This window comes from Globicephala melas, chromosome 2 (genome assembly GCF_963455315.2).
Source record: "Globicephala melas chromosome 2, mGloMel1.2, whole genome shotgun sequence".
NCBI lineage: Eukaryota > Metazoa > Chordata > Mammalia > Artiodactyla > Delphinidae > Globicephala > Globicephala melas.
Window position 1 is genome coordinate 77,739,249 of NC_083315.2, and position 27,637 is coordinate 77,766,885.

General features: G+C 37.0%; 1 protein-coding gene across 1 annotated transcript in view; it reads left to right on the forward strand.

Annotated features, from left to right (window-relative positions):
• PRTG (protogenin) overlaps positions 1-27,637 on the forward strand; it is a 128,189-nt gene that overhangs the window by 69,651 nt on the left and 30,901 nt on the right. The window lies entirely within an intron of this gene.

Below are 27,637 nucleotides of genomic sequence, written 5' to 3' on the forward strand. Positions count from 1 at the left end.
GTGCAGGAAGGGAAGAGGCACGGGGGTCCCACAGGGGACTGCTTCATTATTTTCCCCTGGCCTCACAGCACAAGCTGTGAGAACAGCATTAGACCCAAATCCCTGTGCAGTAAGAAGCAGTGGTGGGAATCAGTTTTCAGACCCAGGGACGCAGAACCCCATCTTGCAGTTCTTTGCCGTAATTTTTCAGGTGCCGTTTTGCTCGTAATCTTGTTGTGTTGGATTTTAATTGAATCTGCATTAGGTTAAATAAGTTTCACAGTTGATCCCTGTCACACAGCTTTATAAAGGATGAGGAGAAGTTACATATGTTCCAGGGTGACCTTCCTTAAGCCATTGATACTCAGATGACGTTAGCCCAACCTACTGTCAGCCATTCAGCAGCATTTATTTCTAGCCATGCCTTCTCAGGGTGCCCTCCCTTTCCACATGCATGTCATTTAGTCAAGAAAATTTTAGTCAGTATCAAGTTAAGAAACAGGATTTGAGACAATTTTTAATGAAAAATCAAACTCAGTACCTCCAATTTCTTCACTGATAAGGAAGTGTACGTACACTGAAGATAAAACAGTAGATTGTTAGACAAGTCTTATTGAACATATAGGTAGCTTATTCTAAACAGATGAATAATTTATTAGAAAAAAACAAAAGACTGCTGTGCTTGTGAAAAGTTTAGAGAAACATTTTATTAAAACTTAGCCAATTAAAAGCAATTCTTTAAAATTTTTCTACAGATGGCATATATATGAAGAAGATCCATTGATTTTTGTTGAAATTTTTTGTAATCTCTGAATCATGGCTTTCCATCCTACATACCTTTATTTCTTCCTATGTTTTGAAAATAAATCGCATATATTTACTGCCTGTGTTTTTATGTCATAAAATCCTTTGCATATGCCATTTGCAAAGGATTTAAAATCATTTTATAGTGCATAAAAGTAGGAAATGATTTTGTTATACTCAATATACCCCATCTATTAAAATAGCCGCGTGTCTCCTGACTGGAGTCAGACTGGGTGGCTGGAGTAATTGCAGTGCAGGGTTGCAGAGTACTCTCTCATAGCTGTAGGGCTTTCTTGTTAGATGGCCCGTTCCATACCCCTGGAGTTGCCGTGTCCAGGGCTGGATCAGCTGACTGGCAGGGATGCAGTTGTGTGGATTCAAGCACTGTGCAGCTGTTGACTAGATCACCTTTAAGATGCCTTCTAATCTTGAGAACCCTAAGGTCTCATCTTCCTTTTCTACAAAGTCACTCTTGGGGCCTACAAGCTAATGGGTTTAACCCATTAAGCAGGCAAGTGTTAACAGCTCTCACTCCTTTCCGTCTTACTTTTGGCTGTTGGGAGAGCAGTATGTTCTATTAACTGGACAACTGACCATCTGTGACCATTTTTAGCGAGAGCATCTGGCGGTAGCTGCCTGTTTAACAGAGTGTGATATGTCTAGAGGGCAGTAGGTTAAGGGAACCCTATCTGTGTCTTACATGGTGAATACTTGCTTTTACTGAGCTTTTGCACATTAAAGATACTCTAACCGGAACTAGATTTACTAAGTGGTCTTGGAAATGAAATTTAAATGCTTTTGTTTGCTGATTCAGTGTCAATTTGAGTAGGAAACTGATGTCTCAAAATTTCATTTTCATGCTAATCCCCTTTCTGATTGCCCTTTTTGTTTCCACTTCAGGTAATGAAGTTTTCAATAAAAAAGTATGTTTTGGGGACACATTCTCCTTAGTAATACATACAGTTCTTTGTTTCTGAAAGAAAGAAATAGGTGAATGAGTTCATATATTTCAATTCATTTAACAAGCATTTTAAATTCTTTTTAAAGTAAGGCATTATAGCACTGGATTAAAAAAATGTAACAGATGTGACCACTGCTAAAAACAAGGATTAAACCAAAAGATTAAGTTGAATCACTTGTCCAATTTTCTCCCAAATTTCTGATTAACTAAATTTAATTGTACTTAGTAATGAAAGTTATTTTAGAACATTTTACTGTAAACCCTCAAAGCTCAATTCCCTGAGATGTAGAATGTTTTGTTTTTTAAAGTGGCTAAAAAAGGCTCTTGTGTCTTTATTAGTATAATATAAATATTGGCAGAGCAGTGGAAGTCTTTTTGACGTTGTTAGTTTGTTTTAGTTTAATGATTTCAATATATACAGTTTGATTTTATTGGAAGTGGTTTACTTTGGGGGAGTTGGATAAAAAGCACTAGGCTTGTGATTTAATGTTTATTTGATTTGTTCTAAATTGTGGTTTGTGGTTTTCTTCAAGATTTTGCATCTTCGTAGTAATTATTTTCACTTAGTTTTTTTTCCTTGGCACTTTAAGTGTTTGGTTCAGTTTTAAATAGAATTTTTAAATGTTTCATTCATCACATAATAAACAGAAGCAAAATTAACAGCACACTTGTGTTCCCTGATGATACACTGATTGAAATAATTTGTTCCCCCTTTTTTGGTCTGTTTATTTCAGAAATTGGCTTCAAATTCTGAAGTTAGAGTTTCTAATTGCAAGAGGACTGTTTTCATAAGCTGATTGTCAGAAACTGTTCTTAATTGTTTTGTCTGTGTAGAATAGAGTGAAAAGGGGGGGATTATTTAGATAGTGCTGTTGTTTAGCATTTAGGACACTGATGTTAGATAATCTTTAACTTCTTTTTTGTCAAAGAATTTGTGCTATTAAATTTCACAGCGAGCATGATTAATGAGCATTTTATTTAGCACCGATTGTAAAGATCCAAAATATTTAAAATCACACCTTCAAAACTCAGATCGTTTTTTGAGAAATCTAAAGTTGTAACTCCCAGTTTCTGCTGGGAATAGGAGTCTGAGGAAACAGTCCCTAGTTAATGATGTAATTTTAGAGTCCCTTAGCCAGTTTGTATAGAAGCATGGTAAAATCAAGTCAGATTTCTGGGTGTTATCTTTCACTATAGTAGAATAGGATTTGGTTGTGTGGCTACATATCTCAAGAAAGAAAACAACTAGCACTGGTGAGCCAAGTTGATATAGCTGGAGAAAGTTGTAAGCTTTCCTTTAGTCGAGGCAGAACAAGATTTTGTGGCATAAAGGAGACCACTTTGAGACCACTTCGAGCAGAGAGGGGTCATTGTGAACCTTACTATAATAGCGATTTTGTTTCGAAGAGAATTAGAATCACTCAGTTTACGAAATATGGAAGTCACGTTTTAAAGCAAGCCAAAGTCTTTTCAGAGACTGTCTTCCCTCACCCCTCTCACACAAGGAAGCCTTAGATAACACTCAGAAAGTCTTTGGAAACATGCTACAGGTGAAAATCCTTACAATGTGGTTGGTCTGTAAATTTCACATAAGACGGAGTAAAAAATACAGTATATTTTATAACAAAATCTTCCTAATTGTGAATAATTTCAAATGTATAGTTCCATACTGACTTAGCCTATAAATTCATTTCAGATAATCTGGTGCTTTGATATTGACTACCAGTTTAAATGTCATTATAGATGCCAGGAGTCTTCCATGCTGAAGTAATGTATAGTCGACAACATAAATATCATTAAGCATTCTGTCCAGATGAGCTTTGACTTCATAAAGCAGCATTGGTTTCTCTGAGATCACTTTGCATTTATTTGTTAACAGACCATTTTTAGGTTTGGTGGAAAAATTCCATTAACATTATTGCTGTCGTTTACCACAGGAAAGATCTTTGGGGACATAACCTCACATTTTTTGCCTCTCTTCAGTTCTTCCTGTGCTTTACCACAGTTAATTTTCACTTTTAGTAGAAATAGTTGCTCTGAACAGTATCTGATTGTGTTCTTTCATTCTTTTCAAATAATTACAAAATAAGTTCATTTAACTGAAGTCAGTAGACTTCTTAAAGAAATGATTTTGGAAACCATCTACTATGTAGGCCATAAAATTGACTGTGAGTACAAATTATAACATAACAAAGGGAACATTTAAAAAGTACTGTATTTCACTTCCTTCACTGTTAAATATCTTTTAAGTTATTACGTTGTGTTTAATCTTTTATCAAGACAAAACATGCTGAAACTTAAACACAGACTTTAGGGAACACTGAACTATTTATTCCTAATTTATCAAGAGAGTAAAAATTTTTGAAAATTCCCTTCTCTGCAATATCCAACAATGCCAAATATGATTGATATTCAAATCACATTTTAGAACCGTAATACTTAAAATTTTTAAAAAAATACTTAAAAAACCAATACCTCAAAAAATGGAGCATCCACTTCTAAAAATCCCATTACTAAAAACGTACTGCTACATAAAGACAATAAAAAGATTTTCATTTGCCAATTTGCAACTACCTCTAGTTAAAAACAGAATGTTTGCAGGTTGATGAAACTGTAAGAACTATACAAAATTTACAGTTAATCGTCTGTTTATCTTTCCTTAAATTCTTCTTCTAGGATGAAAGGTAATCTTCCATTTTAAAATATTTTTAATGCTCTCTGGACAAAATTGGAGACCTATCTCTTCTCTCTGGAAAAAATCTTGCTCAACTTTTAAGTCTTAACTCTTCTGGGAATCCTCTTGTGACCCCAAATGGTGTCAGTCATTCCCATGGTGCGTCATCTACAGTGCTTTGTTATGGGAGGCACGTGGCACTGATAGTTAAAAGAAAAACATCAGTTGACTAAGCTTCATGTCTGTTGCCTAGGTTTAACTTACAAGCTCCACAGCTTATTAACAAATTAAATCCTCGTTTTTTGCCTAATCTTTTAAATAGGGATAATAATAATAATAGTTATTTTAGAATGTTAGGAAGATTTAATGACATAATACACATAAGGGTTAACATTGCATTGTAAATTGCATTGTAAGTCCTCAACAAATGTTAGCTGTTGTAGTTGTTTTTACAATAACATAGTTCTCTTCCCAGGGTAGAGGCTGAAAATCTGTATTTAAAAAAGTTTTTTTCCCATATAACTTACCATGATCATTAGATATGGAAACCACTACTTCTTGAGCTTTAATATGTGTATGAATTTACCCAGGGACCTTGTTAAAATTTAGTAGGTCTGGGTGAAGCCTGAAATTTTTGCATTTCTGCTCACTTTGAGAAACAAGGGTCTAGACCAGGGCCAGGCAGATTTTTTCTGTAATGAGTCAGATAGTAAATATTTTAGGCTTTGTGGGCTTTATGAACTGAATTTTTATGTTCCCACCAAATTCATATGGTGAAGCCCTAACCCCTAATGTGACTGTATTTGAAGATAGAGCCTTTGAGAGAGTGACAAATGTTAAATGAGGTCCTAAGGGTGGGACCCTAATCCAATAGGGCTGGTGCCCTTAGAAGAAGAGGAAGAAATACCAGAGCTCTCTCCACCGTATGAGGCAATGAGAAGGTGACTGTCTACAAGCCAGGAAGAGAGCTCTTACCAGAAACGGACTGCTGCCAGACCTTGATCTTGGACTTCCCAGTCTCCAGAACTATGAGAAGTTAATTTCTGTTGTTTAAGCCATCCAGTCTATGGTGTTTTGTCATGGTAGCCTAAGCAGACTAATACAGTGGGCTATATGGTCTCTTCCACTGCCACTGTAGCACAGAGCAGCATAGAAAATTCATAAATGCATGGGTGTTGGTTATGTTCCAGTAAAAAGCCTTACTGTATTTATGGAGACTAAAATTTGAGTTTCATATAATTTGGACGTGTCACAAAATATTGCTTAAAATTTTTTCTGACCACTCAAAAATATAAAACCATTTTTAGTTGGCAGGTAGCCCAAAGACAGTAGACCATATTACTATGGTTTGCCAATTCCAGTTGTAGACTTTATAGTCCTTACTCTTTAAAGTGTGGTCCCAAGATCAGCAGCATAATCTGGAATTTTATTTAAATGCTGAATTTCAGGCTTGCCCTGTCCCTTCCCCAGACCCACCGAATCCATCTCCATTTTAATATAATTACTAGGTGGCTAGTACGCACATAAAAGTGGAAACACTGGTCTAGATGACCTAGTAGTATTTTTCCTAAATAGCCAGTGTTAATTCTTTATAACTTAATAACTCTTAGCTCTAGTTTGTTATTCTTGTTGGAAATCTTTCAGAAATTTGTTATTGTGCCTTCTAGGTTCCTATATTTCTGACTCTCTTAATTGTCAAGCCAATTATAGTTTTTAATTATTGTTCCTACTAAACCTTTCTTTAGTCCATGTTTACTGCACTTCTTACTGCTTATCTTGCTTCTAGTCACACTTCCCCATACTTCTCAGCTTACACATGGAGAAAAACATGGCCTTTCATGAGTATCATCATTCAGTCAGTACATTTCTTCCCAAACATCCAAGGAGTGGATGAATCACAGGCTTTCAGGTATAATCTTCTCATTTGGGCCCTTCGTTTCTATATTTTGTTTGCCACTGATACTCATTCACAGATTCATTCTCAGGTATTTACCACACTCACTATGTGGTAGTCCCTACATTAGAACACAGCCATATTTAATGTAGGCATAATCATAGCATTTGGGGAACTTAGGAGGAAGAATGATAATTAAGTAAGCAATTAAAATAAGGTGTGATGAACTCCTTGCTAGTAGATGTCAGATTGCTGTTACGGCACTTGGCAGGGGCCTCTGACCTATTTTAGGGCTAAAATGGGGATAGCTTTCAAGAAGAAATAACATTTATGTTGAGATCTAAAGGAAGATTAGTATTAGGCAGGCAAAGGGGCAGGGGCAGATACAGGTTATGTGGAGCCTGATAAAATAATATATAATAAAATAAATTAAAATAATATAAAAATACACTGTAGTACAGTGTCCTTAATAGACCCCATGCAGGTCAGGGGCTCTGAAAGTTAAGCTTCATAGCTTCAGGGTAAATCTGCCTTTACAAAGAGGGAATGGCAGAACCCAGGAAATACTCAGGGAATGCTGGAATTTATGTGGGATGGCCAGGAGGTGAGGGAGACCATGTTCTGGAGGAACTAAGTGTTTCTATGACCAGAGTGAAATTGGAGAGGCCTGCAAGAGGCCAACACCTGGTAAGGCACGTGAGGGAATTTGGGCTTTGTCCTAAGGCAGTGTGAAGCCATTAAATGATTTTAAGCAAGTCAGTGGCCTGATTAGATTTATGTTTAGAAATATCTTTCTGTTGCAGTGTGTAGAATATAATATAGAGAAATGAGACATAAAAGCAGCTCAGAACTGCTTCTTCCCTGAAAGAGGAGGTTTTGTGAACTTTCTTTTTACTTTCTGGTTCACACATGTTATAAAAGTCTATACTCTTAAGTTTGCTGTAGTCCCTACTGTACATGGCAGTTTCCATGTACACAAATGGTAAATTAAAATTCCTTTAGAAAACAGCTTATTCTGTTGTTTTAAACGCTTTATACTCAACTTTTGGGGATTATAATCATCGTATAATATAATATCCACCAGATCAGCAAATTTGGAAATTTCACTGTGCAGACCCTCTTCAAAAATCATTTACAAAGTGTTAGGTAATATTGATCCCATATCTGGAAAAAAAAAAAAACTACCATTTTAACATATAAGGGAAAGGTATTTGGACCTTTGGCTTATGCCTCCCTTTAAGCCAGTTCTATAACTGTATTAGTTAAAGTGTTTTAATTTATGTTTCTTTTGGGTTGAGTAAACTCTCAGGAGGCATCCAGTCATATATCTAATAACATATTCTATCCCCTGAGAAAACCTAATTACTCTTACTTTGGTCATCTCATTTTAGGTAACTGTGATAGTGCCAAGTTAATTAAATATTATGTTTTTAAATGATCAAAGAAATAAACATAGCCATGGATTCCATAAACCCATAACACAAACTGTTCTTTGAATCGACAGCATGAAGCCAGGAGCGTTTAATAGTCACTCGAAAGGAGAATATTTTTCAACCCACTCAGCTGCTATCATTGAGCTTTACAGTGGGCTCTAAGAGCTACAGTACTGTTTGTAAAGCCCTCATTAGCACTGTGTGAGTACAGTGTTTTATGGAACTCAATAGGTCTCAGATAAAGAGACTCCTATGCTTTCCTGGGGCTGGTCTCTTGGGCCCTACTAGAAGGCTTATAACACAGAAGCTCTTTGGCCTTGCAAATCAGTTGAACTCCATTTAGAAATGACTGATAATGGGCTGCAGTTACCGTTTAATTAGTGTAAATTAATTACCAGCAAATTAATTGCAAAATCCAAACCATCCCCACAACATGCAGTTTTGACTTCTGTGATTTCTTCTCCTAACTCCTCATGAAGACATTGCCTAGAAGATAGTGCCAATTAGAAATGCAAAATTTCTAATTTTAGGGTTCATACAATACACATTTTTCTCAGAAGTTTCTATGTATGTGTTCCCCATTATTTTTAAAATTTAAAAATTAACGTATATTGATTGAATGCACATACTCACCAGGCCCTGGATTGGGCACAAGGAACCTGAATGTAAAATGGCATGCTTGCCTCCGAAGTGTTTAAGTTCAGCCTGGAGGACCTATCAGCGTTCATAGGAAAATGTGCTGATAGACAAAATTGAGGTATAGTCAGACTACTCTGAAAGCACAGAGGATAAATGACTAATTTTACTGTATGCTAAAAAATTGCCCAGTAGAGAAATGGAGGAAAATCATTCCAATTATAGGAGCTTAAAATGTACAGAAACAAAAAGATTAAAAGAGGTAGCCTCATTGGTTTGCTATGGCTGAAACATGGGTTGCATGGGTAGGAGTTACGGAAGCTAAAACCATAGAGTTAACTAGGTCCCATGTTTTAAGGACCCTGTGTACCTTGATAAATTAGTTAGTCTTCGTCTTATCTTGTTAGTAGTGCAGAGCCAGCAAGTTTTTAAATGAGAAAATGACATGGCTTGTTTAGACAGATAACTGGTAATTGTATTGTAGAGGATAGGTTTAGAGAATGCAGTGAGCATGAGCCAGGGAGAGAGGGGGCTGCTGAAGACAGGAAATCAGTAAAATGGTTGTTGAAATAATCTAAAATAATAAGTATAAGCTAAGACAGTAGTTCATTGGAGAGAAGGCAGGTATGAAGTTTTTCACACTTAGAACTTGACTGATTACATGTGGGCCTAATAGGAGACCTTCATATGTAGGGATTATGCCTAAGGGGTCTATGAAAAGATGCTCAACATCATTAGCCATTACCAAAATGCAAATTAAAAAATTTTAACTACAGTAAGATGCCTGCCACTACATATCTATTGGAATGACTAAAATTTTTTTAAATGTCAAAACTGCCAATAACAAGTGCTGACATGGGTACAGAACACCTGGAACTCTTATGCATTATTGTAGGAATGCAAAATGGTACAGCCACTCTAGAAGACGGTTCAGTGCTGTCTTATGAAGTTAAACATGCCTGTGCCATGTGACCCAGCAATCTCATCCTATGCGTTTACTGTAGAAAAATGAAAACTGATGTTCGCACAAAAACCTATACATAAAATGTATAGCTCAATTCACAGTCCCCCGCAGGCTGGAAACAACAGTTGTCCTTCAGTGGGTGAGTGGATAAACAAACTGTGATGTACCCATACCATTGAATTACTCCTCAGCAATAAAAAGCAATGAACTATATGGCTACTTGCGATAGTTTGTTGATGAATATTGGCATTATGCTGAGTGAAAGAGGCTGGTCTCAAAAGGTTACATTCTGTATGACTCCATTTATGTGACATTCCTTTTTTTAAAAAAAAATATTTATTTGGCTGTGTCAGGTCTTAGTTACTGCATGTGAGATCTTCGATCTTCGTGGTGGTATGTGGGATCTTTAGTTGTGGCGTGTGGGATCTTTTTTTTAGTTGCGGCCTGTGGGATCTTTTAGTTGTGGCATTTGAACTCTTAGTTGAGGCATGTGGGATCTAGTTCCCTGACCAGGGATCAAACCCTGGTCCCCTGCACTGGGAGCGTGGAGTCTTACCCACTGGACCACCAGAGAAGTCCCCATTTATGTGACATTCTTGAGAAGTCAAAACTATAGGGATGGAGAACAGATGAATGATTGCCGTAGATTGGGGTGGGAGTAGGATTTACCTACAAAGGGGCAGCACCAGCAGTTTCTTTATATGATGGAATTGTTCTGTTTCCTGATTGTGGTGGTGGTTACACAAATCTGTGCATGTGTTAAATAGAACCATACATCCCCAAAATGTCAGTTTTAAAATTTAAAATAGAAGACTGAGGGTTTTGAGATAAGATGGCCAGGCTTTGAATTCTAGCTCTCCACACACTTGATCTTGGTCAAGTTACTGCACCTCCACGAACCTCAATTTGCACAATGTCCAGGATGTTGAGAATTAAGTGTGCTAGTACATGCGGAACCCTCAACAAGGTGCACTGGTACATAGTAAGTGCTCAGTAACTATTAGCTGTTTGTAAATATGATTAGGTAAGGAAGAAATTGGACCAGTTCTCGAGCTCTGGGTGGACGATACTTTAATTGGAGTAGAGCTTTAGGAGTTAAGACCAGGTTTGGAAAAGTGGGAGATACTAAGTTCAGTTTTGACCATGTTGAGTTGGAAAGGTTGGTGTTCTGGTGGAGATGTCTCTAGCAGCTTAATATATGGGTTCGATTTCAGAAGATCTGAGATGGTGAATCATTGGTGTGCAGTTTGGAGTTAAGCCTACACACTGATGCTGTCCTGCTGCAAGGGACCCAGCATCTTTCTGTCTTAGCTGCAAAGATTTGAGCAGAAGAAACCATTGTCAGCATAATTGTAAAATGAAAGACATTAGGTCATTTTCAGGAAAGTGGGGCACATCCAACAAATCTCATTGAAATTTCTCTTACTATGTGAAATTTTGAACATTCTCATTTTCTGAGTTGTCACTTTCAGTGCTATCTTATTTTTTTTAATCATCTTCATAGACCTTAGGAAACTGAAATTCTTTCCATATAGATGAGGTCATATTTATATTCTTAATTTGGTGCAATTCTAAACATTTATCAGTTTCTTTTACTTGCCGCAAAAGATAGAGGAATTTTGAGTAAGAAAGAAGCAAAAGGGATTAGACAAACCATTGCTGATATATTATGGGAGAAATATAGTTGGCAAATTCCAGATTGTATCTTGCAGCAGATCACAGAAGATATTTTGCCTCCTTCAGTATATGAAAGCCTTTTTGTAGCTTTTTTTTGTAACTCAGTTGAAAGTAATAGCAGTACTGTTAAAATTGCATTTCTGCCACTTAAATTCAGAGGATTGCAAAGAGCATTAAAATGACAGTGTCTCCTGAAAGAATAAATGCCTTTTACTCTGTGCTGTATATTGTACTGTATCAGAATTGTATCAGTGGCACGCTAGGGGATGTTACACTCAACAGTTTTACTTCCTACTTTAAAAAGATTGTTTTTTTTTAAAAAAAAATTGTTTTGGTGAGAGAAGAAAGGCAACAATAAATGCCTATGTTTTCTTAAATATGTTTATCCATCTTTAAAAAGATATTAAGGTTCAACTTTCCATATCAAAGCCACAAAAATAATTGGGAAAAGAATTTCGATAGTTTTTCCTGGACTTTTATATTCTTAGTCTTGAACAGTCATTACCTTTCAAAATGCTCTAAACATGAAAAGCTCTGAAAAACATTTGTCTTGTTAGTAAATGAGGTATAATTTGTGAACAAAAAAGCCTACTCTTTTTTTTTTTTTAAAGGATAAAGCAAAGTTGTTTTTTTTTTCAAGAATGAAATTGATGCATTTGCCTAAATGGTCATCACTTTTGTAGGTTTGAAGTTATATTACTGCTTTAGCAGCTGTGTGGCAAGTTTTCTAGCAGACAGTGGTGGTGGGGAGGGAAACTCGGTTGCATCTAGTTTCCCTTTGTAAAATGCCTGAAAAGTTGATATTTAGTAGCTTTCTTGAGAAAGCAGTTCATCTATAGAAGAGGAATTCTTTTAGTACCTAAATTAGCTTGCTGTGTTTCATATGCATATGTTTTGTTTTCTTAAAAAAAAAGGAGAAAGAAAGAAAGAAAAGAATAAAGAAAATCATCTACTCTAAAACTACATAGCACAGATAACCCTTTGACCTTTGTTGCTGGGGTAAAGATTTACAGTACTTGTGGAGCCTCGCTTCTCATGCCTGACTGAAAAGAACCCTAAATAAAGTAAGGCCCCTGTGGAGAAGGGGAAAATAAGCAGGATAAGGAAGTTCCATTATTTCAAGTGGCAGTGTTTTTTTTACCAGTCTATAAAGTGAAATACCAATTGTGATGTATTTCCACTTTTGAGTCTGAGGTCACTTAAGTTTGGGGTCTGATGTTAGAGTAGTTAAGAGTTGGGGATGCCGGAGGCAAAGTGTCCTTCACTGCTTCCTTCACTCTCATCAAATATCCCTTCCTGCTGTCTCCCTCAAAGCAAATTTCCACTTGAAATATCTTTTCTTTAGGGAAAGCAAAACAACAGAAAACTTACCAAAAAAACCCAGAAACAGGCGCTATTGAAATATGAGTGAGAATGGGAATTGCCAATTGTTTCTCTCTTTGTGTGTTAAGTAGTCAAATTTTTCTTCAGATAGCAAATATAAAAAGTATATGAGAACAAAATTAGTCCTGCTGTTTGTCTCCAGGAAAAGTATTTTTTAAAATTTATTTCATTCAAGTATAGTTGATATACAATGTTGTGTTAATTTCTGCTGTACAGCAAAGTGATTCAGTTATACATATGTGTACATTCTTTTTCATATTCTTTTCCATTATGATTTATCATAGGATATTGAATATAGTTCCCTGTGCTGTAGAGTAGGACCTTGTTGTTTATCCATCCTGTATATAATAGTTTGCATCTGCTAATCCCAAACTCCCAATCCATCCCTACCCCACAGAAGAATTTTTAACTTCATTCCAAATGACACCAAATTAAGATCTTTGAAGAAACTTTAATAATTTACTGTCTAATGATGTTCATATCTATTTAATAATTATTTAACTAATACTTTAATACTGAATCTTTAACCTTATGTATCTAGCTCCTAAAATATCCCAGTAGTCTCTAGAGCACTTTGTATTTACATTTTGAAGTTTATTTATTAAATTTATCTTCTGTTATATTTTCTGCTTCCTTTCTACATGTGCGAATATTATTTATTAACAAATATTATTTATTTGTTACATTAAAATGGTAACAAATAAAAGCCTTTGTTTCTTTGGTATTAGGAAGATGCTCATAGTTATTGATCAGCTCTTGATTGTTTTATAGGCCAGAACTTTTCCAGTGGTAATTTTATAAATGAAGGAAAAATTTCAATAAGCTTTGCCTTCTTATTTAAAAATAAGAATCTGTAAGCATGGTAAAATGCTTGACATGAATTGCGAACAACAGTTTTCCTTACAGAAGGGAAAACTCTTGTTTTAGGAAATTAAATCAGTACTATCCATTAATCATACTGCATGTCAACCCTCAGACCACTCTGGAAGTTTCTGGTGAATGTAAAGAATCTTTAGATGTGTGAGGTCTTTAAAGATCTAAGTTAAAGGAGAGGAGGTTTTTTAAATACCACATTAGCACATGAAAGAAACTTCAGGGTGGATAGAAAAAAAACATTTGCTGCATAGCAGTAATTATACTTGGGGGTTTTGTTTTGTTTCTGTTTTAACCTTGTTCTGAAAAAAAACTTAGTTAATGCAAATGAAATGTTAAGCTTTGTACAAATTATACACACCATGAGGTGGAGGGGAGCAAGCTACAAGACAGGCATTACTGGAGGAAAGTATTTTTTATCTTAGCCTTTAAAAATATTTTTGTATGTTTATTTCACAATGTACATAATAGGACAGTCACACGTGTATATATGTTATGAGTGTGCTTGCTAGAAAAAAAGTTACTAATGGAGGGTAAAATGAAAAAAATTTAGAGACCACTGTTCTAAAATAGATGATTGGTTATTTCTAACTAACTACCACAGTTATGAAACGTTACCATCTAGAGGATGAAACAGACATTAATCAAACCACCATATAAATTGTAATTGACAGCTTTTGTAAGTGCTGCGATGGAAAAGCATAGGAAGTGATAAGTTATAGAGGACACCATATAGTTTGCGAGTGGGCATTGGGTTAGTGAATTGAGATCTAATACTGATACTGATGGTGAATTGAGACCTAAAAGATAATAGAAATTAACTAGGTGAAGGACCTTAATGGAATAATGAAAGACTTAAAGGAGGCATGATGTAAACATAGTCATAGACTAATCATCAAAACAGGCTAAATACTGGTATATTTTCCTATCTAAACAACTTGATTTATCAGTTCATTTGGATAAGCTGCTGTGATAACATAATCCTGACAGAGTTTATTGAAATTGTACATTTCTCTTCCATTTTGAGATGTTTGAACTCTTCAAAGACTTTGCATAACATCCCAGAACGTAGGCTGTCCTATGTAAGTGGAGGCTTCTTGAATTGGCCAAGATAGGTGACTCCATTGACACTTACTTTATCATAGAAACTAGAGCAGTTGCTTCAGCTGAAGGTAAAAATGGCATCTTAGCTTTCTCAGCATGCCAGGATGTTAACAATAACTTAGGAAACCTGTGCAGATGGTAGGCACCACATTGTGCCTGATTATCACAGTTTATACATCTTCCCTGGTAGATTTTGTAAATATATCTATAGCTAGTCATTATTTCAAATTTATATACCTCCTGCTTCCTTCTAAGAAAGATTTGGAGTAACTCAATACAGAAACACAAAATTCAACAAAATAAAGAAATAGGTGATATAAGGCCCAGTGTTAGTAAGTGTTTGGGATTAAAGAACACTCATATTAATAGTGGGAGTGTAAATTGATACACAGCTTTTCTAGGGATAATTAGGCAACACCAACAGGGGGTGGAATAATATACACTCTTTTACCCAGCAACTCTATTAATAGAACCTGCCATAAGAAAGTATTATGAACACGCACAAACACTTAACCACAAGGATGCTCACTGTAGTGTATGGGGTCATTTATAATTGTGAAAAGCTGAGAAAACCTAAATATTCAGCTACAGAGGTTTAATAAAGTAAACTTGGTACATCCATACAATTTGAATAAATGTAGACATTAGAAGGAATGTTTTAGAATAGTTAATGATAGGAATAGTTGTCCATAGGATATTAACTGAAAAACAACAGTTATGAAATATAAAATATACTGAGTATGGGTGCATATGGATAGGAAAGGGAATGAAAAAACATACAAACTAATGTTCACAGTGCTTATCTCTGGGTGCCAGTCTTAAGGATATTTTATTTTTATTTCTTTTGGCCTTAGTTACATAAATTTTCTGTAACAAACATGTATTTGATCATAATGAGAGAAAACAGTAAAGTATATTTTAATTGACTATACTTAGATGAAAAAATTGGAGCAAAGACAAATCAAGATTGAAAGAGTCAGAGAAACCAGGATAACGACTTCTTTGTTGCATGCTGTAAGATCCTGTACAGTTGCTAGAAATGCCTATGAATTTAGCTATGAGCTTCCTTGCAGCCAAAGCAAACCACAAACACTGGTAGCTGGGGGGAACAGGATATTTTAATTATTAGAAGATTTTAATATACTAACTAAATTCCCAAAATACAGTACCTCCGAAAAAACCATATGCTCACGTTGTTAGAGAGTCTCTGTGAATCTGTATTGAAAACTATATTATGCTTGACAATGACTTAAGCTAATAAGGGAAGAAGATTCCTGTAGTTTCTAGGATCATTTAACAAGTTACAGCGTTTTGGATGACCTAGAGATACTAACGGAGGAAACAATTAAAATAAATATTTTGAACTTTCACATTTCTCCATCTGGATGACCAAGTATGATGATTTTTAGTATGGTTTCCCTTTCTTGAATACACTCCCACTCTTTTCATAAAATGGCCTTTTGTCTCAGAAGAAAAATCAGGGCAGGTGGGCCTTAATTCTGACCCTACAAAACTATAGAAACTATATTTGAAACACTCTTTTTAAAAGGCCCTTTTTTCTATGCGTATATCCACTCAGAAATTACAGTGATTGTTTTAATCATATCAATTCTTTGTCCCATGTTAACTGAATTGCACACTTTATGGCCCTGATTTCTTGGTTTACTCTATTCCTAGGCTGTGTATATTACAAATTGGCATTCCAGTGTGAGTCATTGAGAGTTAAGGAAACAAATATGCATTTGCATTATTTACGTACAGAGTCCCAGATATTTCTAGAAATCTTATAAGAACCCTAAAAACAAGTTGGTACTTTTCATTGTCTTGTCAGGCAAGAGTTTAATACATTCATATGGATAAATATAGATAAATACAGAGATAAAATTGGCCACTAAGAAAACACTATTCTGGAGTTAGGAAAGCTTTTGAAACTATGATAGTTGCTCTTCAACAAGAAATATAACAAATTTGCAGTTACAAAAAATGTGTATTTTAAGTTATATTTCCCTTAATAAAAAAACTCTTTATTAAAGTCATAATCTAACCTGTGTAATATTCTTGCCAAAAACATTTAGTCTGGATCTGACAATGAGGAAACAATTAGATAAATCCAGATGTGAGATAGTCTATAAAACATCTGGACTGGATTCTTTAAAGATGTCATTGTCATTGTCACAAAAGATAGGAAAAGGACAGGGAACAATTCTAGATGAAGAAGCAGTGTGTGACCCTCAGTTGGATTCAGGAATTTGGGCGGGGGTGGGGAATATAAAGGACATTATCGGTGGGAAATTTAAAAATAGACTATGTATCAGATAAAATTGTGTCATTGTTAAGTTTATTGGGTGTAATAATGGTATTGTGGTTATATATGTTTCACCTTGTTCTCAGGGGAAACATGTCCACGTATTTAGGTGTGAAGTGTATGATAATTCAACAAAAGAAAAAGTGGTGTGTATATGTACACTTGAGCACATGCACATACAGATAAGAGAATAAGAAATAAGGAAAATATATCAAAATGTTTAAAAAATAAAAGGTTAAAAATGCTCTGTGCTGTGTGTTTGATTAGTTTCTCCAAGTTAGGAATGGTTTTACAATGATTATGCACGTGGTTAAAACGACAGCACTTCTGAAATAACAATTGATTATATAAAACAATTTTCTAGAGATGTGTGGGATATTTAAGTTATATCAATTGGCATACATTGTAATATAATTTTACCTACTGAGAAAAAAAATACAGAAAATCAGTTTCTTATTCATACTATCCAGTAACCCTTCCAATTAAAGGTCACTTGAGGAACTAAAAACAAATTATTTCCTTAAACAACTGAATATTTCTTCTGTCCTTGGAATGTTTATAAACTGGTGTTTATAAAAATATATTTCTTTCTTTTGGCTGCACCGCATGGCTTGCAGGATCTTAGTTCCCCAACCAGGGATTGAACCCGGGCCACGGCAGTGAAAGTGCCGAGTCCTAACCCCTGGACCACCAGGGAGTTCCCTTATAATAATATATTTCAGATTGAATATAAGAAAACTTAGGTCTTCTGTTGAATATTTTATTTCTCAGGAAATGTTTTTAGTTTAACTTCATATGCTCAAATTGCTTCAGATTCTCTATCATATGTGTTGAAAACTATTTAAAGATATACTGAGTAACTTCCAAGCACCCCCAAACATCTTCAGTGTCTTTCAGTACCTGAAAGATTTAAGGTTTATAGAGAATTTGAGTGGACTGTTTATAGCCAATTAACATGGTAATGACCTGCACCTGCTTGTATCAAACTCCCAGAAGTCTCTTATCTGCTAACATTAAAATCAATTTTGAAGTGGTACCTTCAGCAAAGTTTAAGTAAATTGCTGTAATATAGTGCTTCTTGTGAGTTCTAAAGGAGGCATAAATAAGTAACGCAATCATGTTTTATCACTATGATTGATGAAGCTGGTATTTTACCAGCTTACATTTCCTACTTGAGAAGAAATTTAAGACTGGCTTCAAGCTGTCTACCTGCTTCTCTCCCATCTTGTAAGCATGCTTTTAACTGCCGAGGGCTGAGATTTGGAGGAATGGTTATCAGACCACAGATGTTTTTGCCATGAAATGGTGCACCTCCAGCCAAGTCACTGTGGTTCAGGAGATGATAGATGGTATTTTCATGTTGCCTCACAGAAAGGTCAAAATGGCATGGCGAGCCCATGACAGTGAAAGGGAGAAATGTTAGTCCTGGAAGGAAATTTATTTCATGGCTTCAGGGGAAGTTTGGTTGTCATGAATAGGCTCTCTCTGTCAGTCTACAAAAATATTGTTTGTAAGGCAATGATGTATGTCAAACAGACAGTGTCTGTGTGTTGGCAGACAGAGCAGCTAGTTAAACAAATGCTAAGCCAAGTATAGTAGCGCAAGTCAAGTACTTTGGATGCTTTTAGGGTAAGAATTGCTCTTGATAGAAATATCAACATAATCAAAGGAACTTATTTCACTTTCTTACGTAACGACTTTAAGTAAACTTCCTTTGTAAATTTTACAGCCTTTTAAAATGCACCCCCCATTCTAACACTTTTTCTGTGTTAAAAATTCTTATAATCAGCAATCGCTCTATTTTATTCACTTTTAAATTATTTAGGAACATATATGTGGACCAGCCTTATTAGTACGCTTCACATAAAGCTGTTATCAATTTTGAGACAGTTAAGCCCCTGCTTTTTTGGAGTCTTCGTTCTTTTTCTCTTCCCCAACCCACAGGAACTATCAACTATGGGCATAATTCCATTGATGGTGTGGTAGGAGAGACTCAGTAGCATTGTTCACTCATCTTACAAAATTAGACCATGGAAGTGCCTTTCTTCCATGGGGATTCCCAAAGGGAAAGGAATGCCATAAGAAAAGAGCATAAAAGATCAAAAACTGTGTTTCTTGGAGCCTCCATTATCACTTTCAGATTTGTTTTTCAGTGTTTGGATGAAAATCAGATTCATTCATGGCAACGTTCAAGTAGAAATCTTCAACTCCAAATATTTCTTATCCAGACAACCCAAAGTGTAATACATTTGTCAAAAATAAAAAATAGATTTTTTTAAAAGTCTTGAAAGCCTAATAGATGTAGAAAATGAAATCACATGATCAAAAAAGAAATAACGTGATCACAGTATTTGTGAACACAATATAATTGGGAAAGCCTTATGCTTCTGGATTTTACAAAACAATCCCAGTCTTTTGGGGAAGGTTTTTAAATTAGAGATAACCAATAGGATGTACTTATTTTGGTAGGAAAGTAATCTCAAATGTCACATACAAAGAACTTCCTTCCAAATTATCCTAAACTCAGTAGGAGAGGGGATGTTTTTACTGGGAGTGAGAGGTGTTATTTGTCTTAGGGCCCTTCAGGGGTGCAGGACAAAAGGGACTGAGTCTTTTCAGGTTTAGACAAATACTCTACCATCAGCTTCCGTAGAGAGCTGTTCTACAGAACAGAGAGGGAAAGCTGGGAGAGTGGGGGATTGCCCATTCCATCTGCCATTCTGTCTGTTTTACACTCAGATAAATATTCTGGATTACCACAGAATACATTTATAACATTTTGGCATGGTGATCATTAAAAAAAAAACTTTCTTTAAATTTTTAATGCAAAGTGAATTATGTTTATGATTAACAATCCCTTGCAGAAGTTCAGTTCATGAACAAAAGGAGAATGCATTTTTAATCTAGACTTAAAGTAAAATTTACACTCTTTTAGCTAAAAAACCTCTTTGTAAATCAGCATATTAGCGCATTTATGTAAGGCATTATTTCAACCATCATGAACTTTTTCCATTCTAACAAAAGTCTGATAATACAAGACAAAGAAATCCCTCTTAGAAGAGACTTGGTCTCCTAATGGCATCATGGTTTAGAGAGAAGAGAAACACTAGTCTTACAGCATTTCAATAACTTGAAGCCAGATCACATCATTCAAATGTGATTTGTGTTTTTGTTACTGTGCTTACACATAGCATTTTAAAGTAGAGCATTTCACTCAGCTTTCCTTTCCCACGCATCCCTCTTAGCATTTTTCCTGCTCCTCTGCTGCTGGACCAGACTTGGTCTGGCCCCAGATTCTATGTCAGAGGCCATGACCCAGGTGTCATAGTGGTCCATACTGCTGGCCTCTTCTCTGAATAATTATATGGGGTATTGTATTGGAAGGACAGGCTTGGGGGCAGTGCAGTCACCCTGGCTAGCCAGACCAAGGAGCTCTCCCGTCAAACTGCAGGGAAACAATGGGCTGAAAAGGCTCACACAAAACCTTGTAGCACAAAAGATTAAATTAAAAAAGGACCTTTAGGGCTTCCCTGGTGACGCAGTGGTTGAGAATCTGCCTGCCAATGCAGGGGACACGGGTTTGAGCCCTGGCCCGGGAAGATCCCACATGCCACGGAGCAAATGGGACCGTGAGCCACAACTACTGAGCCTGTGCGTCTGGAGCCTGTGCTCCACAACAAGAGAGGCCACGATAGTGAGAGGCCCACGCACCGCAATGAGGAGTGGCCCCCGCTTGCCACAAGTAGAGAAAGCCCTTGCACAGAAACGAAGACCCAACACAGCCATAAATAAATATACATTAAAAAAAAATGGACATTTGGCCAGACACTAGGTTTCATCCCACAGAATGTCACCTTTCTCACTTTTTCTGAGCATTTCCTTCTTTAACAATGTTCAGACTTCATATGTTGACCTTATAGCAGCAGATTTTCAGATTGCTGCTTTTAGATTACCTTTGCATATATATTCTAATTTACTTGATTATTTTTAATGCTTTGAGGCTGTCTTAATTGTGACACTTTGTTGCTAATATAAGCAAAGCTTTTCTTTAGCAGTGGTTTAAGTAAGTAATTTAAAGTAGTACGTAGTGGGTTTTTTGTTTGGCAGTGGCGCAGCATGTGGGATCTTAGTTCCCCTACCAGGGATCGAACCCGTGCCCCCTGCAGTGCAAGCGTGGAGCCCTAACCACTGGGCCACGAGAGAATTCCCACCTAGTGATTTTTAAAGTAATGCTTTTTGTTCTCTTAAGATGTTTTATTAAGCTACTCTAGCATGTTTCACGTCTGTAAATTGAGCAAGTGGCAGGGGACTGTCCCAAAGTAGATGTGATTATTTTACCTTCTTTTGGTCCTAGGAGGATTATTTTTCCCATCACCTGAGAAGTTTCCATAACAAGATGGGGAATAAAACTCATTAAGTCTTTATGAGATTTGAATGTTAGAAATTATGTCAGAGGTGGACTCACTGCTGTGAGGTAAAAGTTTTTTCATGGTCCTGATCTCAGGTTTTCTCTTACTTTTATCTACCCCTGATCTGTCCACTTTGGCCTGGCTCTTTTCAAGCCTTCTGGAGCCTCACCAACAAGCAGCAGCCAAAAGAAACAAAGGCTTGGTTTTCATGACCCCAGTGTTATTGGTCCACAGCTAAACACTTTGTAAATAAATAATAATTTTCTATTGTACATTTTTCAGGAAGCCAAGCTTGTAGAAATGTCAGTAGTATAGCAAAGAATCCATAAAGTTTGAATTGATGTCCGTCTGTTTTACCATCTGAGTTCATCTCCAATCAGAAAACACTTGGTCTTTATAGTGTTTGGCTGAAGGTATGGTGTGGGAACTTCCTACGAAGTGAGCCTTTTAATTTTTACCTTTTGTATCTTAAATAAAGTTGTGTAAGGATGGAACAATGATCAAAATCCAAAAGGATTGGAACTCTTAAATGTTTTCTCCTTGAAGTAAATTTTATTCCTTAATGGTTAAATCTCTGATTATTCTGCTTTTGTTCTACTGTGTAACTGATTACTTTGAATGTACGTTAGTATCACTCACTTATTCAGGGCCTACTTCAGAGATAACCTAAATCCGGAAACAGGCCAAAAAATAGGGTTTAAGTCATAAAGCCATGCAGTAGGAGAGGATGACATTCTTTAGAATGTATTCTCTTAATTTTACACATGTTCTCACATGTTTTGCTCTCTGACTTCTAAAACATCAGTGATTATAGGGTCCCTGGCTTTATCACATAGGCCCAGAAGCACAGAATTGAAGCTGAAGGACAACAAAAACAAGTTTTAAAAAACCTAGCTACCCTATGTTGTAGAAGATATAATAAGTGAACTTACAGCCCAACTTATTTCTAGCATACTGAAGAATCAAAGAGATTTGAAATAGATTTTTGGGTATTTTATATAGAAAAATGGTTAATTTTTAAAGGAAAGCTAGTTTACTTATATAGAAGTATCTTTATAAAATTAAAATAATAATTCTTATTTTATAGAGTTGTAAGGATTATTTAAGATAATGCATATAAGTACATATTAGTTTGTTGGCATATAAAAGATAATACATTTTCCCAACAATTCTTTACCATTTTATTATTACTGCAGCTGCACAACCAAAAGCAAGTCTCCACGCTTTTCTGTGCCTCAATTTCCCCATTTATAAGATGTGGAAAAATAATACCTAATCTTCCTTCCTTCCCTAAGAACTAAAGATGCTAATTTGAGATAAGATGTGCCTTCTATTTCCAGTTAAAGTTTCCTAATGTGCTTCATTTTGACCCTGCTAAATATAGCTGAAGGGGAGAAGAAATCTTTATTAAAAATCTAAGTAGGGCTTCCCTGGTGGCGCAGTGGTTGAGAGTCCGCCTGCCAATGTGGGGGACGCGGGTTCGTGCCCCGGTCCAGGAGGATCCCACATGGCACGGAGCGGCTGGGCCCGTGAGCCATGGCCGCTGAGCCTGCACGTCCGGAGCCTGTGCTCCGCAATGGGAGAGGCCACAACAGTGAGAGGCCCGCGTACAGCAAAAAAAAAAAAATCTAAGTAATCGGGGCTTCCCTAGTGGCACAGTGGTTGGGAGTCCGCTCTGCCAATGCAGGGGACACGGGTTTGAGCCCTGGTCTGGGAAGATCCCACATGCTGCGGGGCAACTGGGCCTGTGAGCCACAACTACTGTGCCTGCGCGTCTGGAGCCTGTGCTCCGCAACAGGAGAGGCCGTGACATCAGGTGAGAGCCCTGCGCACCACGATGAAGAGGGGCCCCCGCTTGCCGCAACTAGAGAAAGCCCTTGCACAGAAACGAAGACCCAACACAGCCCAAAATAAATAAGTAAAAGTAAATTAAAAAAAAATTATCTCCATAGAAAAATCTAAGTAATCAAGGTGCTTCCCTGGTAGTCCAGTGTTTATGACCCACGCTCCCAATGCAGGGAGCCCGGGTTCAATTCCTGGTCGGGGAACTAAGATCCCACATACCACAACTAAGCACGAGTGCTGCAACTAGAGAAGCCCGCGTGCCATGACGAAGACCCTGCACAGCCGAAATAAGGAAATTAATCAATTAATTTTAAAAAAAGATAATACGTTTTCCCAACAATTCTTTACCATTTTATTATTACCACAGCAATTCATATTTATTGTAGAACAGGTAGAAATATAGGAACCAAAGTAGCTAAAAATTTGACCGTATAGAGCTAGATATCACTGTTAACATTTTGGTACATAAGGTGATGCATTTTCATTCCCCTTTATAGCTCTTCCTCTGATGTCCCACCACTTCCTTGCTCCTTAACTCCATGTTTTCTGCTACCCCTAACCTCACCCCTTCCTGATTAATTTATTCTGTTAAAGGACCTAGATAACCAGATGTTATTCTTACCCTTGGTGACTTCTCTGCAGCTTTGTATATTGTCAGCCGACCTTCTCTTGGTTTCCATGGTATTTTACCTTCCCTGTTCTCCTCATGACTCTTTAAGACCACTTCTCTTCTTGCCCCCAGGTTTCTAGTCCTTGCTGTCTTTCCTCTCCCGTGGCACCCCAACCTCCATTTAAACGACTGTTGAATGTAGTTCTCCATCCTAACTGCTGGCTCCAGCTGACATTTAGTCGCCCGCTGGTCAGCTCCACTTGAATGCTCCTCTGGCATCTCTGATTTGGCATGTTAATGCCTCCACCAAGCATATCCTCTTCCATTTCTGTCGGTCAAGCCAGGCTGGAACTTGGGAGCTTTCTTACTCTTTCTTCTCGTTAATCCCTTGCTTATACTCTTCCCATGACCTCAATCTCCTCTTCCCCACGCTTACTAGGCCAGATTCTGTTCAGATGCGCTTCTTCCATGAAGTCCTCCCCACCACCCAGACTACTAATAACCATTTCCTCTTTTGAATTCCCGTAGAGTTTCAACAGATCTTTGTAGCAGTCACTCCTGTGTTGCATGGTGCTTTTTTGTACCTTTGTCTTAGCTCCCCTAGTACACTATTACATAAACAAATTTGAGAGCAACTGATATATTTCAATTTCCTAATTTTAAAGATGAGGAAACTGAATTCCAGGAGACCACCTTTGCAGCCACACAGCTATGAAATCCAAGATTAAAATCCAAATCCCCCAATTTTCAAACCAGCCCCCTCCTCTACACTTACTTATTCAGCACTAAAAAGCACCTACTCGGGACTTCCCTGGCAGTCCAGCAATTAAGACTCCACGCTTCCAATACAGGGGACATGGGTTTGATCCCTGGACAGGGAACTAAGATTCTACATGCTGTGCAGTGCGGCCAAAAAGCAAAACAAAACAAAAAAGCAATAAAAAATAAAAAGCACCTACTCAGTGCCGGACATTCTTCTAAGCATTATACATATATAAACTAATTTAATCCCCATTTTATAGAAGAGGAAACTCAATGCAAACCCAAGTAGTCTGGTGCCAGGGTCTATCCTTTCACCATTGTACCATCCTGCCCTTCTTCATGAGAGGGAGGAGGGATTAGGAGTTAGGGGATGTTTCTAATAATTATATTATTACTACTGATATTTCTATCTCTACACTATTTTTATTGGTAGGTTATTATTATTATTGATGTTATTATCATACACTGGCACTACTTTAAGCACTTTATGGGAATCAGTTTATATCATCCTCCCATCACCTCAAGAGATAGATGCTTTATCATCATCATACCCATCTTACAGGTGATTTTAGCCAAGGTAAAGAAGAGAAAATAACTTCCCAAGTTAACACAGTATTGACCAAGCTAGAATTGGAATCCAAGGAGTCTGGGTCTGACATCTCAGCCCTTAACCCTCATGCTAAACCGTCTCTTAGGTTCTTAGTAGTGCTGAGTCATTGGGAAAGTTATCTTCTGTTTGTTTCAGCATCCTCCTCTGTTATGGGACAGGTGACAAAAACAGTACCTTACTCACAGGGTTTTTAAAGTTCATGTGAAATATTTCTATGTATGACAAATGCTGATCCAAGGCAGCCCCTTCTCCCTTTTACAGCTTTGCATCTCATGAAATCTTTAATTGGTGAAACTAAAGCAGTCACCCTAGTTCATGCATACCTGTTTTGAATTGCTCATTCATCAGTTTCAGCTGATATCTGAATAAGCTCTCACCTTAGTAGCTAGATGAGTCATCACTCTCCTTACAGGCTCACAGGTGCCATCTAGTGATAGAGAAGAGAAATGCAAGTTAGTCAGGTAAAACCCTGGAAGAAGGCATGGGTTTTTTTGTTGTTTTGTGGTGTTTGGAAACACGTTGCAGTGAAAAATCGGTATATTGTACCAAAAATTTTAGTAGGTTACTTAAGATTTTGCATAAAGATACAGTTAATTCACTGTTGTTAAATCCTATGCTTTTAGAATGGAATTAAGACAGGTTCTTGATCAGTTTTAACCTGTGTGCATCTTTAAAAGACCTTGGCGTTACAGGGAGTCTCATTTTATTGATCTTTGTTCTTCTTGTTCTGAGTTGTTGTCACTGAAGGTAATAAACACCTAATTGTTAAAAATGGATATAATGAACAAATTCATTTGTTGTGTCCATCTGCTTGCTGTATCTAACGCTAGTCCTCAAACTTTTCCATATTTTGTTTTTGTGAAACCATCTACTGTTCTTCCATTAGGAAAGAAATCTACTAAGTTGCTTTCCAAAGCATTTATCGTCATCAGGTTGTTTCTTTGTTAGCAGATGATAGCTTTTTCGATTAATATGGAAGACATGGGTGAAGGTGGACTTGACACTGAGAGGATTATACTCCATGTGACATGGTTGCCAAAACAGCAAGTATTCTTCAGGGCATAAACACAAAACACAGCTCCTTCAATCATGTATACAACTCAGACACACACTTGAGAGCTTTTGCCACATTCCCTATGAACCAGGGAATGTTAATGAGGATAGAGAGTAGTTAGAGCTCAGCTTCAGTGTATGCTAATTGCAAATTTGCTGATATTCTGGATTCTAGACCTTGCTTGTATGAGCGAACAGCCTTCATACTCATTTGCCTTCACAAAGACGATTCCCAGACTTAAGTGCAGCGTAGTTTTGGCAGTGCCTTTTCTGTTCTCCCAGGCAACTTTACTCACATAACAAAAACAACAGTAATGTTGTGTTTACTAATTATAGGAGCTACTGTACAAAGTCCTTAATAGGCATGATTTCATTTAATACTGTTCAAATCCCTATAAGGCTCCATGTGTTTGTATTTTTCACAGATCTTTTCCTGTAATTGATATCTAGTCTTATAGCATTGTGGTCGGAAAAGATACTTGATACAATTTTAATTTTCTTAAATTTACCAAGGCTTGATTTGTGACCCAGGATATGATCTATCCTGGAGAATGTTCCATGAGCACTTAGGAAAAATGTGTATTCTGTTGTTTTTGGATGGAATGTCCTATAAATATCAATTAAGTGCATCTTTTTTTTTTACATCTTTATTGGAGTATAATTGCTTTACAATGCTGTGTTAGTTTCTGCTTTATAACAAAGTGAATCAGTTATGCATATACATATGTTCCCATATCTCCTCCCTCTTGCGTCTCCCTCACTCCCACCCTCCCTATCCCACCCATCCAGGTGGTCACAAAGCACCGAGCTGATCTCCCTGTGCTATGCAGCCGCTTCCCACTAGCTATCTACCTTACATTTGGTAGTGTATATATGCCCATGCCTCTCTCTCACTTTGTCACAGCTTATGCTTCCCCCTCCGCATATCCTCAAGTCCATGCTCTAGTAGGTCTGTGTCTATTCCCGTCTTACCACTAGGTTCTTCATGACATTTTTTTTTTACATCTTTATTGGAGTATAATTGCTTTACAATGGTGTGCTAGTTTCTGCTTTATAACAAAGTGAATCAGTTATGCATATACATATGTTTCCATATCTCCTCCCTCTTGCGTTTCCCTCACTCCCACCCTCCCTATCCCACCCCTCTAGGTGGTCACAAAGCACCGAGCTGATCTCCCTGTGCTATGCGGCTGCTTCCCACTAGCTATCTGTTTTACATTTGGTAGTGTATATATGTCCATGCCACTCTTTCACTTTGTCACAGCTTATGCTTCCCCCTCCCCATATCCTCAAGTCCATTCTCTAGTAGGTCTGTGTCTGTATTCCTGTCTTACCCCTAGGTTCTTCATGACATTTTCTTTTTCTTAAATTCCATATGGATGTGTTAGCATATGGTATTTGTCTTTCTCTTTCTGACTTACTTCACTCTGTATGACAGACTCTAGGTCCATCCACCTCATTACAAATAGCTCAATTTCGTTTCTTTTTATGGCTGAGTAATATTCCATTGTATATAAGTGCCACATCTTCTTTATCCATTCATCTGATGATGGACACTTAGGTTGTTTCCATCTCCTGGCTATTGTAAATAGAGCTGCAATGAACATTTTGGTACATGACTCTTTTTGAATTATGGTTTTCTCAGGGTATATGCCCAGTAG